Source organism: Rhineura floridana, chromosome 8 (genome assembly GCF_030035675.1).
Source record: "Rhineura floridana isolate rRhiFlo1 chromosome 8, rRhiFlo1.hap2, whole genome shotgun sequence".
NCBI classification, from domain to species: domain Eukaryota; kingdom Metazoa; phylum Chordata; class Lepidosauria; order Squamata; family Rhineuridae; genus Rhineura; species Rhineura floridana.
Window position 1 is genome coordinate 59481313 of NC_084487.1, and position 17591 is coordinate 59498903.

The 17591-nt window shown below is 42.0% G+C and overlaps 1 non-coding gene across 1 annotated transcript; it reads left to right on the top strand.

Moving 5' to 3' along the window:
* The first annotated feature begins 499 nt into the window (after positions 1 to 499).
* LOC133363516 (U1 spliceosomal RNA) lies at positions 500 to 655 on the top strand. The gene has a single exon (XR_009757690.1). It is a non-coding gene; the product is annotated as a U1 spliceosomal RNA (small nuclear RNA).
* Positions 656 to 17591: the final 16936 nt, after the last annotated feature.

The window sequence follows — 17591 nt, forward strand, 5'->3', positions numbered from 1 at the left end:
GTCTCTTGCCATAAAGTGGGATTCTTTATATATATTTTTCATACCAGACATTAAACTCCATCACCCATGGGTTAACCAATATAAACCAAGCTACAGTGCATTATAATATATCCCAGAGGGGTATTAATCCATGGTCTCTTTCAAATAATTATTTAAGGAAGGGTATAAATGCCCCATTGCTAACAGAGCAACTTTTTGTACAGGTGAATGATCCATTGCATGTTTCATTTACAAAATTCTACAACTGTCAGGCTTGCTGTGGATGGAGGTGGGAGGAGGCCGTTAGAGATGAGATTGCAAAGAATAGCCTGACTCCCCCCCCCAACCTTAAAGGGATTTATTGACTTCAAATAGAAGTAAGCAAGCCATGGAGAGGGGAAGGAGTATTGCTTTCAGCTTCCTAACTTAAAGTCTGCAGGCATCTTACTGTGATGCACCTATATACTGTACAAACAAGAAACTGGAGATTCTATTACCATGGGATAATCAAAACAGAGGCATGATTACCTGGCAGAGGAGATACCATTATCATAAAGGTAGTTTTCCCAGGGTGAAGCTCATCCATTGCACTCTGGATGTGCTGACCCCTGCGATTTCCCCAAATATGGGAAACTCAACTGCATAATTCTATTACCATGGGTAACCATGGGATAATCAAAACAGAGGTATGATTCTGCTCAGGTGGAACAACTTGTCAGGTGTCAGCAGTTGGCCAGGTCAAGCGCTGGCTGAAGGTCTCAGTGACTCAGAAAGGCCACCTAACTGGCCCAACCCAGTTCTGCTGCCATTGATCACCCTCCTTAACAGGCTCCTGGATGGCTGTTTTAGCTTCCATCCACAGTGGTCCCCTACCACCATCTAGATCTATGGGGCAGTAGCAGAAGAAAAAAAGTGTGGTTGCATGGGGGGCGGGTAGAGTGTGTGTTTGGGGGGGGGATTGGCCTTACCATATTGAGGGGGCACTGAAGTCTGGCATGGTCCCTGTATATTACCTTAATATCTAGCAGACATTTGGTATGTCTGAGATTCTACACATCAGGCTCACTTGCACATTTGCTCTAAATTAGGTCCATCCAGGGACTAAACAAATCCCTTGGTTTTGCTGCCTGTCATTGCAGTAATGTGTGGGGGAAGGGGAGGAATCAAGTACATAGCAGACCACAATATATGGCAGGTGGACTGTATTGTTCTTGATGGGTCGCAATTAGTTCTATATGTCTCTACCTAACTCACTCCCATACTTGGGGTCTGGAACTCTGGTCTGGCTTCAGCTATTTTCGGCATATAGAAGTAGAAGAAAACAACAAACCTCTTTTTGCTATTGTACAATTATTAAAAGCTATTTAGAGGCCATTTCCCCCAACTGTGCTGCTGTTGGGTTTGGTTAACAAGAAATAATCCTTTCATAACCTGCTGTATCTGTTGTGCCCTCCTGCTTTAACCAACCATTTAGGTTGTCTCCATGGATGTGCACAGGCAATTATTTGAGATGGGATTCTCTAATGTAACTAAAATAAATGTTTGTTAAGCTTCATATTAGTAAACATATGGCAACAGAATATTTTCTAGTGCTCTCCCATGAGCAGTTTTCTTGCCTTAGGCAGTGCTTTTAACAAGAGAATTGTTTTTAAGGTACATCAGAATGGGCTCAGTCATCAAATGTAACCAGTACAGGCCTATTAAGTTTAGTGCAATTATGATGCTTTTATGGTGGTATTAATTAGCAGAATATATTTTAATTAGTAAGAATCTTTCAGGATACAAATGGGAGTCTTCTCTAAATTTTGAGTAGCTGAATCCACAATCACTGGTTTCCAGCCAGATGGGCGACTAATAAATCGAATAAAATAAATAAATAAATAAATAAATTACTAGAATTTCAATTCCACCCTACCCCATAAATGTCAATGAGATTAAATGATGATTCATACAACTTTGTACATGAGGAAGTCACTATTAGGGTATAGCATGATAAGTAGACTTGTGACTTGAAATGCAGGCCTGCCTTATGCTCACCTGTAACTTTAAGATTGCCCATTGTCACACAATGATAATTGATTGGGAAATCTTGCACAACAAACCTATTTCCCCTAAATAATGGACTGTGTGCAATAAGGAAAGTGATGGAAAAATGCACTGGAATATGTGGGATAGCACTTGCTTTGATGCAACATCATCTAAACTCTCCACAAACAAATCAGAATGAATGCTAATTAAATAGTTGTCATGTGCCTTCAAGTCAATTACGACTTATGGCGACCCTATGAATCAGTGACCTCCAAGAGCATCTGTCATGAACCACCCTGTTCAGATCTTGAAAGTTCAGGTCTGTGGCTTCCTTTATGGGATCAATCCATCTCTTGTTTGGCCTTCCTCTTTTTCTACTCCCTTCTGTTTTTCCCAGCATTGTTGTCTTTTCTAGTGAATCATGTCTTCTCATTATGTGTCCAAAGTAATCACCTGTAAATAGATCATGGACAGTATTAAATAAAGTGGTGATCTGGAAGTATGCTAAGTGGTGTTTGACAAAGAAAAGCAAGCTGGTTTCTGGGTTCTGGGAAGGGCTGGGTAGGCTCAATGTTTTCTCTGTCTCCCCTCATAAGTATTTGTCTTGGAAAAAATAGAAATGGACTGCCTTCAAGTCGGTCCCGACTTACGGCGACCCTATGAATAGGGTTTTCATGGTAAGTGGTATTCAGAGGGGTTTTTCCATTGCCTCCCTCTGAGGCTAGTCCTCCCCAGCTGGCTAGGGCTTGCTTTGCTTGCCACTGTCTTGGATTCTCAGAAATCACTTCCATCTGGGGATAAAGAGAATCCCAAGAACTGTGATAGCAGCTTCCCTGAGAGCCTCCGGCATAACTGGCCTACTGAGATTGGCATTCTTGGAAGGATGAGAGAAAAATACCCTTTTTGCCTTCCTGTCATGTGTCAGCATCATGGCTCACTTACCACATATGCAATACGTTTTCCAGTGTAGATTGTATAAGAAGCGGTCTTATGTGGAAGCAAGTCCGGTGTTTCACCAAGCCCATTTCCAGGTAGGGTAAGTGGCAGTAACTGAGCTGAATTTTGCAAGAACCACAGACAAAAGCAAGCACTTCTTCAGACAGCGCACAGTTAAGCTAAGGAACAAGAGGTAGTGATGGTAACAAAGTTGGATGGCTTTAAAAGAGGATTAGACAAATTCATGGAGGATAAAGCTATCAATGGCCACAAGCCATGATGGCTCTGTTCTGTGTCAACTGTTGGAGGCAGTATGCCTCTGAATACCAGTTGCTGGGAATCACAGGTGGGGAGAGTGCAGATATGCTAAGTTTCTGTTTGTGTGCTGTGAGAACAGAGTGCCGGATTCGACAGGACTTTGATTTGATCCAGCAGGCTTTTCTTATGTTCTTATGTTAACTTAAAACAAAAAGAGCATGGAATTAGAAGCTGAGTTACTGTAACTCCTGTAATTTTATTTTGAGCCTTTGCCAAGTATACTGTGCAAATAAGCTGTTATTGGCACAAAGCCCTTTGAAAGAATAATTACTTTCAAAATCATTAAATCCTTCATGACAATAATAAAATTTGATTATTTCATATAATAGGCTGTTATCATCATCAGTACATTGTTTTGTAACTGTTGTATTAGTTATAGTATTGTTGAATTGCTGTTATGAACATATGAAGTTGCCTTATACAGACCATTGACCCATCAAACCCAGTATTGCCTACTCTGACTGGCAGCAGCTCTTCATGGTTTTGGAAGAGATCTTTTCCAGACCTCCTACCCATTCCCCCTTCTCATTCACCAGAGGGGAATGTTTCTTTTCGGAGTGCACCCACCCACTTTCTTAAGGTTAGCGCCAGTGGCAGCTAGTGACTCCATGTCAGCCGAGCAGTGGAATCTGCTCTGGGTTTTAGTCTGAACTGAAGCACCTTGGACAGATCCTTGAAAGTTTGGTCTAAAACCCAGAGCAGATTTCACTGCCCCACTGACATGGAGCCACCACTGGTTACAGCCCTAGATTTTACCTAAAATTTGATCAAACGTCTTGTATTTGTTTTTTGTTTAATCTGTTGTGGAATTGAGTCCACATATGATCATGCATGTATTTGTTTTGTGACCTGAGTCCAACCCATAATGCCATCATAAATTTGTTAGTGTTTACCCTATCATAAGTAAGGTGGATGGGGGGGGAGGTGGGGGCTCCTGCACATTTAATACTAGTGTAGAAGAGGGAATTTCAGCAGGTGTAGCATGACGACCTTCACCTGCTGAAATTCCTTCTACTTAACTGTGAAAAGTGTAGGATCGCTGTCCTCTTTTGAATCTGGCCATCTTAGCCACAAGTCTTTTTTGTTGAATTTGCTGTACCACACATAGCTGCCCCTCTGTAAATTAGAAAGCAGTAAGAACACACAAAGAGCCCTGTTGGATCAGGCCAAAGGCCCCTGTAGTCCAGCAGCCTGTTCTCACAGTGGCCAACTGGATGCATATGAGAAGCCCAAAAGCAGGATCTGAGCACAACAGCACTCTTCCCTAGTGATTCCCAGCAACTGGCATTCAGAGGCCTACAATGTTTTTGATGCTCATCCTATTGAAGATGGGGCAGCAGACCATAAGCAAGAATAAACATGTAAGGCCAATTGACTTCTTATATACTAATAACGTTTTCAGCTCTCTGAGGGCTGCTCCTTTTGCAGCCAAAATGGTACCTTCTATATGGAAGAAGGAGATAGCAGCATACTCGGGAGACCCCAATTGTTTGCAGAAACTTTAAGGGGGGGGAAACTAAAGGGAGTGAACCCCCAAAACAATCCAATGAAGAATGAGTACATTGAGTGGGCATGGAATACAGAATATGACTTTGGAGGGAGGAAATGGGGAAATTACAGGGAAGGGGAACAGAAAGGAGTATCCTGGAAGGCTGCTTGGCTAGGACCCTGAACAGGAGCACTCCACCCTGAAACATTTTGTTGCAGGTTCTGTTTCAGTATCTAGTTGTGATCAAGGATGAAATGCTTCCAACATACTTTGTTTCACACTCCAGTCACATACATTGACCTTTAAAAAAAGAATAGTTAATGGGTTACTAAGGCTTAGGGTTTTTTTGTCTCTACTTTAAAAAACGTGTCAGAGCTTAAATACTAATGACATTGTTTCTTGTGGTCTAATGAGGTAAATAAAAATCTTCAGGGTCCTGCAACAGCAATCAAGCTATTAGGAAGAGGAAATGAGCAGCCTAGTTACACAGAACATATTGTACCTTTCAAACATTAACTATTGTTAAGTGTCTGTTGCCCCAGACACAGTGACTACAAGGCACAGAATGAGAGGTAAATCTGACCCTGGGGAACATCAGTTTAACAAGCCATTTGTTAATTCAGAGACATCTGCTTTCTTCCCCTGAAAGATATGTCTCCCAAATGTTTGTAATCTGAATGCTTGTTAAAACGTAGAAGGGGTCTTGAGAAGTGAAGTCCTACTTTTTTGTGTCTTGTGCTTTCTTTTTTTCCAAATTCTATCTCCAGAGAACGCTGTAAGCAAATAAGAGGAGCCCTGCTAGATCAAATCAAAGGCCCATCTAGTTCAGCATCATGTTCACACAGTGGCCAACCAGATGCCTATGGGAAGCTTGCAAGCATGACTTGAGTGCAAGAGTACTCTCCCCACTTACGATTCCCAGCAACTGCCTCTGACAATGGAGGTAGAACTCTATCACTTTCCTACTGTGAAGATACAATCCTTCTTGAGTCAGAGCGCAGTTGAAAAAACTGTAGAATTAAACAGATGATGTTTCCACCAGGTGTCCTTAAAAGACTGGGCCTATGTCCATACAAACGCAGTGACAGGAGAAGAAAACCTGACAGACAAAAATGGGAAAGTGGTGGCATTGGGCAAGCTTGGTGATTACCTGAGAATAGCTAGCCAGAAGTTTGGCAAAATTTAACACTATACATGCCTGAAAGGAAGTTTGAAAAGCTAATACATACATCAAGGCACAATGCAAAATGTGAATGCTCAAATCCTGCGGCAAAGTTATTTGTTATTTTTTTTAACGTGGCCAAGTTATGAAACTGATTGGGAACACTAATCATAGCAATAACAGTTTCAATATATACATGAGTGAAAAATTGCCTAAAAAGTCCAACACAGTCACATCTAATTTCAGATGAGGGAACTGAGAAAAACCTAAAAAATGAGGCGCTTTGTTTAAAAAGTAGGTGAAAGGAGGAAAACCACTGTAATAGAGATTCAGCTACAAATGTAGACAATAGATAAGAAAGAGTATGGACAAGCTGAAGAGGATATCAGCATGGTTAAGCAGTGGTGTTTGCAAAAAGGATGGCTTCTTTTGAAAAGTGGATGACTTGTCCAAATGAAGAAAACTTTAAAAAAGCACCAACTCTGGCAGAACAAATGTAATTTAATGAGGCAAGAAAAGAATTTTGAAGAGAAAATTCCAAAAAGCATAAAAACAAAACAAACTTTTAAAACTACCACAGAAGCACTAGAATCATTAATACTATTATTACTTGCATTAATATGTATTTTTTGTTATGTGTCTTCAAGTCGATCACAACTTATGGCGACCCTATGAATCAGTGAACTCCAAGAGCATCTGTCATGAACCACCCTGTTCAGATCATGTAAGTTCTGTGGCTTCCTTTATAGAATCAATGCATCTCTTGTTTGTCCTTCCTCTTTTTCTACTCCTGTTTTTCCCAGCATTATTGTCTTTTCTAGTGAATCTAGTCCTTTTCTAGTGAATCATGTCTTCTCATGATGTGTCCAAAGTATAAGAACATAAGAAGAGCCTGCTGGATCAGGCCAGTGGCCCATCTAGTCCAGCATCCTGTTCTCACAGTGGCCAACCAGGTGCCTGGGGGAAGCCCGCAAGCAGGACCCGAGTGCAAGAACACTCTCCCCTCCTGAGGCTTCCGGCAACTGGTTTTCAAAAGCATGCTGCCTCTGACTAGGGTGGCAGAGCACAGCCATCATGGCTAGTAGCCATTGATAGCCCTGTCCTCCATGAATTTGTCTAATCTTCTTTTAAAGCCATCCAAGCTGGTGGCCATTACTGCATCTTGTGGGAGCAAATTCCATAACTATGCGCTGAGTAAAGAAGTACTTCCTTTTGTCTGTCCTGAATCTTCCAACGTTCAGCTTCTTTGAATGTCCACGAGTTCTAGTATTATGAGAGAGGGAGAAGAACTTTTCTCTATCCACTTTCTCAATGCCATGCATAATTTTATACACTTCTATTGTGTCTCCTCTGACCCGCCTTTTCTCTAAACTAAAAAGCCCCAAATGCTGCAACCTTTCCTCGTAAAGGAGTCGCTCCATCCCCTTGATCATTCTGGTTGCCCTCTTCTGAACCTTTTCCAACTCTATAATATCCTTTTTGAGATGAGGCGACCAGAACTGTACACAGTATTCCAAATGCGGCCGCACCATAGATTTATACAACAGCATGATGATATCGGCTGTTTTATTTTCAATACCTTTCCTAATTATCGCTAGCATGGAATTTGCCTTTTTCACAGCTGCCGCACACTGGGTTGACATTTTCATCGTGCTGTCCACTACAACCCCGAGGTCTCTCTCCTGGTCGGTCACCGCCAGTTCAGACCCCATGAGCGTATATGTGAAATTAAGATTTTTTGCTCCAATATGCATAATTTTACACTTGTTTATATTGAATTGCATTTGCCATTTTTCCGCCCATTCACTCAGTTTGGAGAGGTCTTTTTGGAGCTCTTCGCAATCCCTTTTTGTTTTAACAACCCTGAACAATTTAGTGTCATCAGCAAACTTGGCCACTTCACTGCTCACTCCTAATTCTAGGTCATTAATGAACAAGTTGAAAAGTACAGGTCCCAATACCGATCCTTGAGGGACTCCACTTTCTACAGGCCTCCATTGGGAGAACTGTCCATTTATTCCTACTCTCTGCTTTCTGCTTCTTAACCAATTCCTTATCCACAAGAGGACCTCTCCTCTTATTCCATGACTGCTAAGCTTCCTCAGAAGCCTTTGGTGAGGTACCTTGTCAAACGCTTTTTGAAAGTCTAAGTACACTATGTCCACTGGATCACCTCTATCTATATGCTGGTTGACACTCTCAAAGAATTCTAATAGGTTACTGAGACAGGACTTTCCCTTGCAGAAGCCATGCTGGCTCTGCTTCAGCAAGGCTTGTTCTTCTATGTGCTTGGTTAATCTAGCTTTAATACTTTCTACCAGTTTTCCAGGGACAGAAGTTAAGCTAAGTGGCCTGTAATTTCCGGGATCCCCTCTGGATCCCTTTTTGAATATTGGTGTTACATTTGCCACTTTCCAGTCCTCAGGCACGGAGGAGGACCCGAGGGACAAAATTTTTTACATATTTTAGTTAGCAGATCAGCAATTTCACCTTTGAGTTCTTTGAGAACTCTCGGGTGGATGCCATCCGGGCCCGGTGATTTGTCAGTTTTTATATTGTCCATTAAGCTTAGAACTTCCTCTCTCGTTACCACTATTTGTCTTAGTTCCTCAGAATCCCTTCCTGCAAATGTTAGTTCAGGTTCAGGGATCTGCCCTATATCTTCCACTGTGAAGACAGATGCAAAGAATTCATTTAGCTTCTCTGTAATCTCCTTATCGTTCTTTAGTACACCTTTGACTCCCTTATCATCCAAGGGTCCAATTGTCTCCCTAGATGGTCTCCTGCTTTGAATGTATTTATAGAATTTTTTGTTGTTGGTTTTTATGTTCTTAGCAATGTGCTCCTCTAATTCTTTTTTAGCATCCCTTATTGTCTTCTTGCATTTCTTTTGCCAGAGTTTGTGTTCTTTTTTATTTTCTTCATTCGGACAAGACTTCCATTTTCTGAAGGAAGACTTTTTGCCTCTGAGAGCTTCCTTGACTTTGCTCGTTAACCATGCTGGCATCTTCTTGGCCCTGGCGGTACCTTTTCTGATCTGCGGTATGCACTCCAGTTGAGCTTCTAATATAGTGTTTTTAAACAACTTCCAAGCATTTTTGAGTGATGTGACCCTCTGGACTTTGTTTTTCAGCTTTCTTTTTACCAATCCCCTCATTTTTGTGAAGTTTCCTCTTTTGAAGTCAAATGTGACCGTGTTGGATTTTCTTGGCAATTGGCCAGTTACATGTATGTTTAATTTAATAGCACTGTGGTCACTGCTCCCAATCGGTTCAACAACACTTACATCTCGCACCAGGTCCCGGTCCCCACTGAGGATTAAGTCCAGGGTTGCCGTCCCTCTGGTCGGTTCCATGACCAACTGATCTAGGGAATAGTCATTTAGAATATCTAGAAACTTTGCTTCTTTGTCATGACTGGAACACATATGCAGCCAGTCTATGTCCGGGTAGTTGAAGTCACCCATTACTACCACATTTCCTAGTTTGGATGCTTCCTCAATTTCATATCTCATCTCAAGGTCTCCCTGAGCATTTTGATCAGGGGGACGATAGATCGTTCCCAGTATTAAGTCCCTCCTGGGGCACGGTATCACCACCCACAACGATTCTTTGGAGGAGTCTGCCTCTTTGGGGGTTTCGAGCTTGCTGGATTCAATGCCTTCTTTCACGTATAGAACGACTCCGCCACCAATATGTCCTTCCCTGTCCTTCCGATATAGTTTATATCCAGGGATAACCGTATCCCACTGGTTTTCTCCATTCCACCAGGTCTCCGTTATGCTCACTATATCAATGCTCTTCTCTAAGACCAAGCACTCCAGTTCTCCCATCTTGGTTCGGAGGCTCCTGGCATTAGCGTACAGGCACTTGTAAGCAGTGTCTCTCTTCAAGTGTCTTTGGCACTTGTGGTTAGGCCTGTGGTAATTTTGCTCTTCTGAATTTATATCCTGTGCCCCTGCTCTCACAATGCCTACTTCTAGGCCTACCCCTTTTAAAATTTCATCATTTCTTTGGTTTTTATCCCAGGGGGGAGGTTTATTCTGAACCGGACCTTTCTCAGCTCCTGTCGGGTTTCCCCCCCAGTCAGTTTAAAAGCTGCTCTGCTACCTTTTTAATTTTAAGTGCCAGCAGTCTGGTTCCATTCTGGTTCAAGTGGAGCCCGTCCCTTTTGTACAGGCCCGGCTTGTCCCAAAATGTTCCCCAGTGCCTAACAAATCCAAACCCTTCCACCCGACACCATCGTCTCATCCACGCATTGAGACTGCGAAGCTGGGCCTGTCTGGCTGGTCCTGCGCGTGGAACCGGTAGCATTTCAGAGCAAGCCACCTTGGAGGTCCTGGCTTTCAGCATCCTACCTAGCAACCTAAATTTTGCTTCCAGGACCTCACAGCTGCATTTCCCCGTGTCGTTGGTGCCAACGTGCACCACGACCACTGACTCCTTCCCAGCACTGTCTACCAAACTATCTAAACGACGGGCGATATCCGCAACCTTCGCACCAGGCAGGCAAAACACCTTGCAGTCTACACGCCCATCACACACCCCACTGTCTATGTTCCTAATGATCGAATCACCCACTACAAGGATCCCTCCAGCCCCTGGAGATATATCCTCGGCACGAGAGGATAGCTGCTCATCCCCCAAGGAATGGGTCCCTTCTAAGGGATCATTTCCCTCTTCCTCAGCTGGATGCTCTCCTTCCCCGAGACCATCGTTCTCCATGATAGCAGGAGAGCTATTATCGTTGGAGTGGGACACAGCTATAACGTCCCTGAAGGCCTCCTCCACACACCTCTCTGCCTCTCTCAGCTTTTCCAGGTCTGCCACCTTGGCCTCAAGGAAATGAAGTCGTTCCTGGAGAGCCAGGAGCTCATTGCACCGAGAGCACACCCACGACTTCTGTCCAACAGGCAGATAGTCGTACATGCTGCAGGCAGTGCAAAACACTGGAAAGCCCCCACACCCCTGCTGGCTTCTTACCTGCATAGTTTTGTTTAAGGTTTATTACGTCAATGGGTTGGAGACTGCGGTTTAGTTGAGGTCAGGGAACAGACAGGCAGAGTGGGGGGCCCTGGCCTCCTTGCCCTGCTGCTGAACTCGCTCTGCTGCTTAACTCGCCTTGACGCTTTGTCAGCTGGGGCTCCCTCTAGCTCGTGGAGCAGGCTCCCTCGCTAGGGTGCTCTGACTTTATATGTGTGGCTGGTTCCTCCCAGCTACTGCTGCCAGCCAATGATGTGTTACTTGAGGCTGATGGCTATCAGCTGGGGCTTAACACTTTAGTATTCTCTCAGGCTTCCTTCCTTCCTGAGCGAGGGGCGGGGCTGTTTAAGCTTTTGGCTGCTTTTAATCTAATCAAGGGGCTGCGCCTTCCAGGCAAGTCTTTTGTGTTTGTTGTTTTCCCACCTAGAACAGCCTGACCTTTCTTTATCCTAGGGAAACAGAGCTTGTGGTTGTGTTTCAGAAAGGCTGAAGCTGCCCTTTTTAGCAAGGACTGAGCTGACTCTCTCCCTGTATGTGTCGGTGGAGTTTCCTTTTCCCCCTTCTCTCCGACTGGAATTTAGCCTTGTTTACAGTGTCCCCTGAAGCTTTCCTGCTAGGGTGGTGTTGAAAACTAGCTTTCTATGGGCTTCCTTCTCCTAGGATCTGTCTCCTAAGATATAGGTTCTTTCAGGATTTGGCTCCTAGCTCAGGGTGACCTTGGGCTGCCCTTATTACTTATTGCTCTGAGCTGTTTTACTTCAATTAAATAATGGAATAAATGGGAGCTACTTACCCTCTTTTCGCTCTGCTGCTTAAGTCGCCTTGACGCTTTGTCAGCTGGGGCTCCCTCTAGCTCGTGGAGCAGGCTGATAACCTCAGTTAAGTATGATAACCTCAGTTTCATCATTTTAGTTTCTAGTGACAGTTCTGGTTTGATTTGTTCTAACACTCAATTATTTGTCTTTTTTGCAGTCCATGGTATGCACAAATCTCTCCTCCAACACCACATTTCAAAGGAGTTGATTTTTCTCTTATCTGCTTTTTTCACTGTCCAACTTTCACATGAATACATAGAGATCGGGAATACCATGGTCTGAATGATCCTGACTTTAGTGTTAAGTGATACATCTTTGCATTTGAGGACCTTTTCTAGTTCTCTCATAGCTGCCCTCCCCAGTCCTAGCCTTCTTCTGATTTCTTGACTATTGTCTCCATTTTGGTTGATGACTGTGCCAAGGTATTGATTATCCTTGACAAGTTCAATATCTTCATTGTCAACTTTAAAGTTACATAAATCTTCTGTTGTCATTACTTTAGTCTTTTTGACATTGAGCTGTAGTCCTGCTTTTGTGCTTTCCTCTTTAACTTTCATCAGCATTCTTTTCAAATCGTTACTGGTTTCTGCTAATAGTATGGTATCGTCTGCATATCTTAAATTACTGATATTTCTCCCTCCAGTTTTCACACCTCATTCATCTTGATCCAATCCCGCTTTCCGTACGATATGTTCTGCGTACAGATTAAACAAACAGAGTGATAAAATACACCCCTGTCTCACACCGTTTTCTATTGGGAACCAATCAGTTTCTCCATATTCTGTCCTTACAGTAGCCTCTTGTCCAGAATATAGGGTGCGCATCAGGACAATCAGATGCTGTGGCACCCCCATTTCCTTTAAAGCATTCCATAGTTTTTCATGATCTACACAGTCAAAGGCTTTGCTGTAATCTATAAAGCACAGGGTGATTTTCTTCTGAAATTCCTTGCTCAGTTCCATTTTGCAACATATGTTTGCGATATGATCTCTGGTGCCTCTTCCTTTTCTAAATCCAGCTTGGACATCCGGCATTTCTTGCTCCATATATGGTAAGAGCCTTTGTTGTACAATTTTGAGCATTACTTTACTTGGATGGGATATTAACGCAATAGTTCGATAATTACTGCATTCCCTGGTCATTGGTCAAAACATCCCAACTTTATACATCAGTTTGGAGTGACTATGAAAAGAGATACTGGGGTTGTGATGGATAGCTTACAAAAAATGGCAATTCAGTGAGCAGTGGCAGAGAAAAAAATCAGATTCTTTTTATTATTGTTATCCATTTACTTATTTTAGCAGAAAGAAATATTATCTGAAGAGCATCCATGTGACATGGATGAAGCTGCATTGTGTCATTCATATTAACAGGTAAATAATGTCAATTACATGTTAAGTTCCTTCCCACCAACAAGTTCATCAAGATAGCATGAAGTTACGGAAGTCTGATTTGCTTTTTATTTTACTGGATGTGACCAAGATTTAACCATTGTCTATTTCTATTTTTTATTATTTCAGGAGAACCTCAAGGTTTATTCCAAAGAGTGAGCAATGAGTTTGACAGGTCCAGCAGCTGCCTGTGCATTCTAATATATTCTACAAATCGATTCCAGGAAGCATAGTAGTCTATAGCTTTCTCCTTGCTTTTAGCTAGCTTAATATTAAACATCCATTACTCTGCTAGAGCAATGTTCCAAAGCTTGTGATGCCTTTATAAAAATGTAGAGTGCAGCTCCATTTTGAATACTCTTATGTCTTAGTATCCCATCTCAATAAGGATACGGTAGAGCAGGGTGTTTTGTGAGGTAGAGAGATGTTTTCAGGCCCCTTTCCTAGTGTGATCACCTCCTCTGCACCACTGTCACCACTGCCCAGCATGTCCAATGGCCAGGGATGATGAGAGATGTAGTCCAATAACATCTGGAGTGTCACAGGTCCCCCACCCCTGTTGTAGAACTAGAAAATGTACAGAAAGGAGCAACCTGAATTACTGGGGAACTGAAGCATTTTCTCCTTGTGGAAGTATTTTTGTTTGTGGGTGGTGAGGGGGCTTAAGCTGCAATCCGAAACACACTTACTAGGGAGTAAGGCCCTTTTAAATAATTGAGAGTTACTCCAAGTAAACATGTATGGGATGGGGTTGCATGTATAGAACAGAAAAATGTTAGCCAAGGAGAATATGATGAGGCTTATGAAATGTATGGTTTTGAGAAACCAGTGTTGGTTTGACTTCTGGCTTACAATATTATCATCGGACTGGACTAAACTGCTGTCAACTGGCGGCAGCTTCCACTTGCCCTGGGACAGGAGAGGGGAAGGTGGTCTGTGTTGCAAATTTGTACCAAATGATACCTGAATGAATATTATTCTTTGGGCTACAGAGAACATTTGAATTCACACTGTAGATTTATTAGCACAGAAAGAGAGAGCAGCCAAGTCACAATCACTTTAATTTTAAGCCACTTTAAAAATTATTTTTTCTTATAGATTATTTGCCTTCTTTTTAGTCAAACTCACAGTTCCGTTCTCTGTGTTCTTTGAATTTCCTTAGATAAATGTCAAATGACTCCTTGCTATTTACAAAGAAAGTCATCTTAACACTTTGCATGATATTGAAATAAATGTCCTATTTCTCTCTTAAACAGCTCTTTCTGTCTCTTCCTTCTCTAGCTATTGCAAAAATATACCCCCTTTCCCTGGCAGATGATGATGGCTGCAATCCTATGCACACTTACCTGCAAGTAAGCTGCATTGAATACAGTGGGACGTATTTCTGAGTAAACATGGCTGCACATTTTCCAAGCTGTTATTTCACAGCTGAATCTGAATATTTTCTTCTCCTCAAATTGCCAGAAGATCAATTATGTAATTGTACCTCCACAATACTCCACTGTCCTGATTGCTGCTGGTGTTGGAGCCAACATTGTTTAAAGTTTGGCTGTGTAAATATGCAGCCACAAGATTAGTCCCATTTTAAAAAATGGAGTAAAAGGACTGTATCTGGACCAGACAGGTCTGGTTGATAAGTGTAGTCTAGTGCACAGTTGTGCTTCTGGTAACAAAGAAAATGGAGCAGGAAAACACTTGCAGTACACAATGCCTCTGCTATGATGCTGTTTTTAAAATAGTGGAATATGGTGGATATAACCTTCCAATCAGATTTCCCCATCCAGTGGTATAGCCAACTGAACACTTTTCCTGAAGTGGGAGTGGCTTATGAGCATCCCTTGGCCATGTTTTTTAAAAAAAAGGTTGAGGAGGCCCAAAGTGGAAGATAAATGTTTTTTAAAAAACAAAAGACCACCCTGAAAATAATATTGGCGCACCAATAGTAATAAGTTTCCAATTCTCATACCTAGCACACCCCTTGAATGTGATAATGACTTTTGACAGATGCACATGCACACTGGAACACATTAAATACTTATTTATTTATTAATTTATGTAATGAAGAAAATAAAATAGCTGATATTTTCCTCTCTTCCATATGACTGCAGGGGTTTAAATTCAAAAAGATGGGACAGAGGAAGAAAAAAATGGAGGTGGGCAAATGAGTCCAAAACTGATTCTGCAGGTTTGAAGCCACTCCCACTGATATCAGTAATAATAGTGTGCAGCAAGTGAACATGACATGAACAGTGGTAGCAAAACGCAACAACTCAGAAAAATTCACATTAGTGCTAGCATGAGAAATCCTGGCACAGAGAGATCTGAAGTAGGGGTAAACACAAGTAGAAGTGAGTGTCATCTGCATCACAAGAAAGCAAGAAGGGATAAGGCCAGTTTAAAAAAAGCAAATGTGGATTGGCCATAGAATGAAGTCTTAATGTGGATTTGGATGACATGGTGCACCATGGTGGCCTTTGCATCACTGTGCAGTGACCGCAACTGAACAGAGAGGTTATTATGGCCACATTGTGATGTGTTTCATTGTACCATAATAACAGATAAAATATTTATCATAAAATCACAGGGTTGTATCCATCGTGCCTTTATGCTAGCATAAGTGTTTCTCCTAGTGCAAGGGGAGGGACCACATTTCTACCAATCCCCCTTACCAAGTGTAACCCTCTATGCCATAATCAATACCATTTCAGAGGATTCCCCAATGCTCAGGAGACGCTTTGGGGGAGGGTACAGGGAATGCTGCATTAGATAGGAGGGGTTAGTGGAAATCAGGTGCCCTGCCTGGCATAAGTAGAATCACTTCTGTTAATGCAATGCCAGCATTTGATCCAATCCATAGTGTTTATCCACATCATTTATTATCAAAATCCATACCCGGCTTTTTCATACAAATATATCCAAGATGTCTTACAATCAATAATAATAAATGATTGTTTAGTGGGAAATCCATAGCTAGTGCATCCCCAGCAGATGACTGTTCAGCCTTGGCTTGAAGAACTCCAGTGAGGGAGACCCCACAATCCCTCTAGATCAGGGTTCTAAACTTCAGGCGATCCATGAACCAGGCATGCACACGCACACAAATGATTTTCCAATGCAACAAAATAAATTGTATTCATTTATTTATTTCTGGGGATCCATAGCTTTCATCAGCTTCTCAACGGGGTCCGTGACCCAAAAAAAGTTTAAGAACCACTGGGTAATTGGCTCCATTGTCAAACTGCTGTTACCACTGAGAAGTTTCTACTAATGTTCAAACAAAATCTACTTTCCCGTAACTTAGATTCAATCTAAGACAGCACTGGAGAGAATGTTTTGTCTTGCCATCTTCTAAATGACAGCCCTTCAGGTAATAAGCCCCACCCACCCATCTTCTCTTCTCCAGGCTAAGCATACACAGTTCCTTCAACTTGTCTTAATGAGAATTGTTTTCCATGCCCCTGATCATCTTTGTTGTCCTCCTCTGAGTCCATCCCAATTTGAGTACATCCTTCTTAAAGTGTGGCGCCCAGAACACAGTAAGCAATAATGAATAATATTTAATTATTTTACTAGAATCCTGTATACTAAACACTGGAGATTACATATGATACCAAAAATTAGAGAATGGATAGATAAAATATGGGATCTGGGATATGGTCAACTTGACAGTTTTCTTAAGATATCAAGATGGAAGCCAAAGACAGAATGACGTCTGGGTAAAGCGGCAAAAATTTATTGATTACAGTAAAAATATGGTATTTTACCACATATGAGTCCTGAGTTTACAAAGTATTAATGGATTGGTTGGCATTCTGTTTCCATTGTTTTCTGGTTTAGTTGGTAATAGATTTTGGTATAATTGCTTTTTCCTGTTATAATTTGGAACTTTTCAATTTTCTGTTCTTTCATTATGTGTTGTTGTTGTTGTTGTTATGTGCCTTCAAGTCAATTTATGGCCACCTTATGAATCAGCGACCTCCAAGAGCGTCTGTCATGAACCACCCTGTTCAGATCTTGTAAGTTCAGGTCTGTGGCTTCCTTTATGGGATCAATCCATCTCTTGTTTGGCCTTCCTCTTTTTCTACGCCCTTCTGTTTTTCCCAGCATTATTGTCTTTTCTAGTGAATCATGTCTTCTCGTTATGTGTCCAAAGTATGATAGAAACAAAAGGGAAAGAGCACCAAACTGAAGGCAGGAAAAAGAGACAGGCTCTGGTGCTGAGAAGATTTATTGTATGCTCGACACGTTTCGGAATTTATCCTTCTTCAGGAGCAGTGGAGATCTGTTTTCTTTACTCTATCCAGGCAATTCAAATTATTTGTCCAGGAGCTTTGTCCTATCCATACCAATGGCTCAGGCAGAAATAATTGGGGGTTGGGTAGAGAGAGAGATTTGAGGACAGGTAGCTCTTACTATAAAAGTAAATCACTTTGGTTATAAGTGTGACATCTGTCTCCCTATTTCCAATGTTCAGGCTGCGAGTGCCCTTGC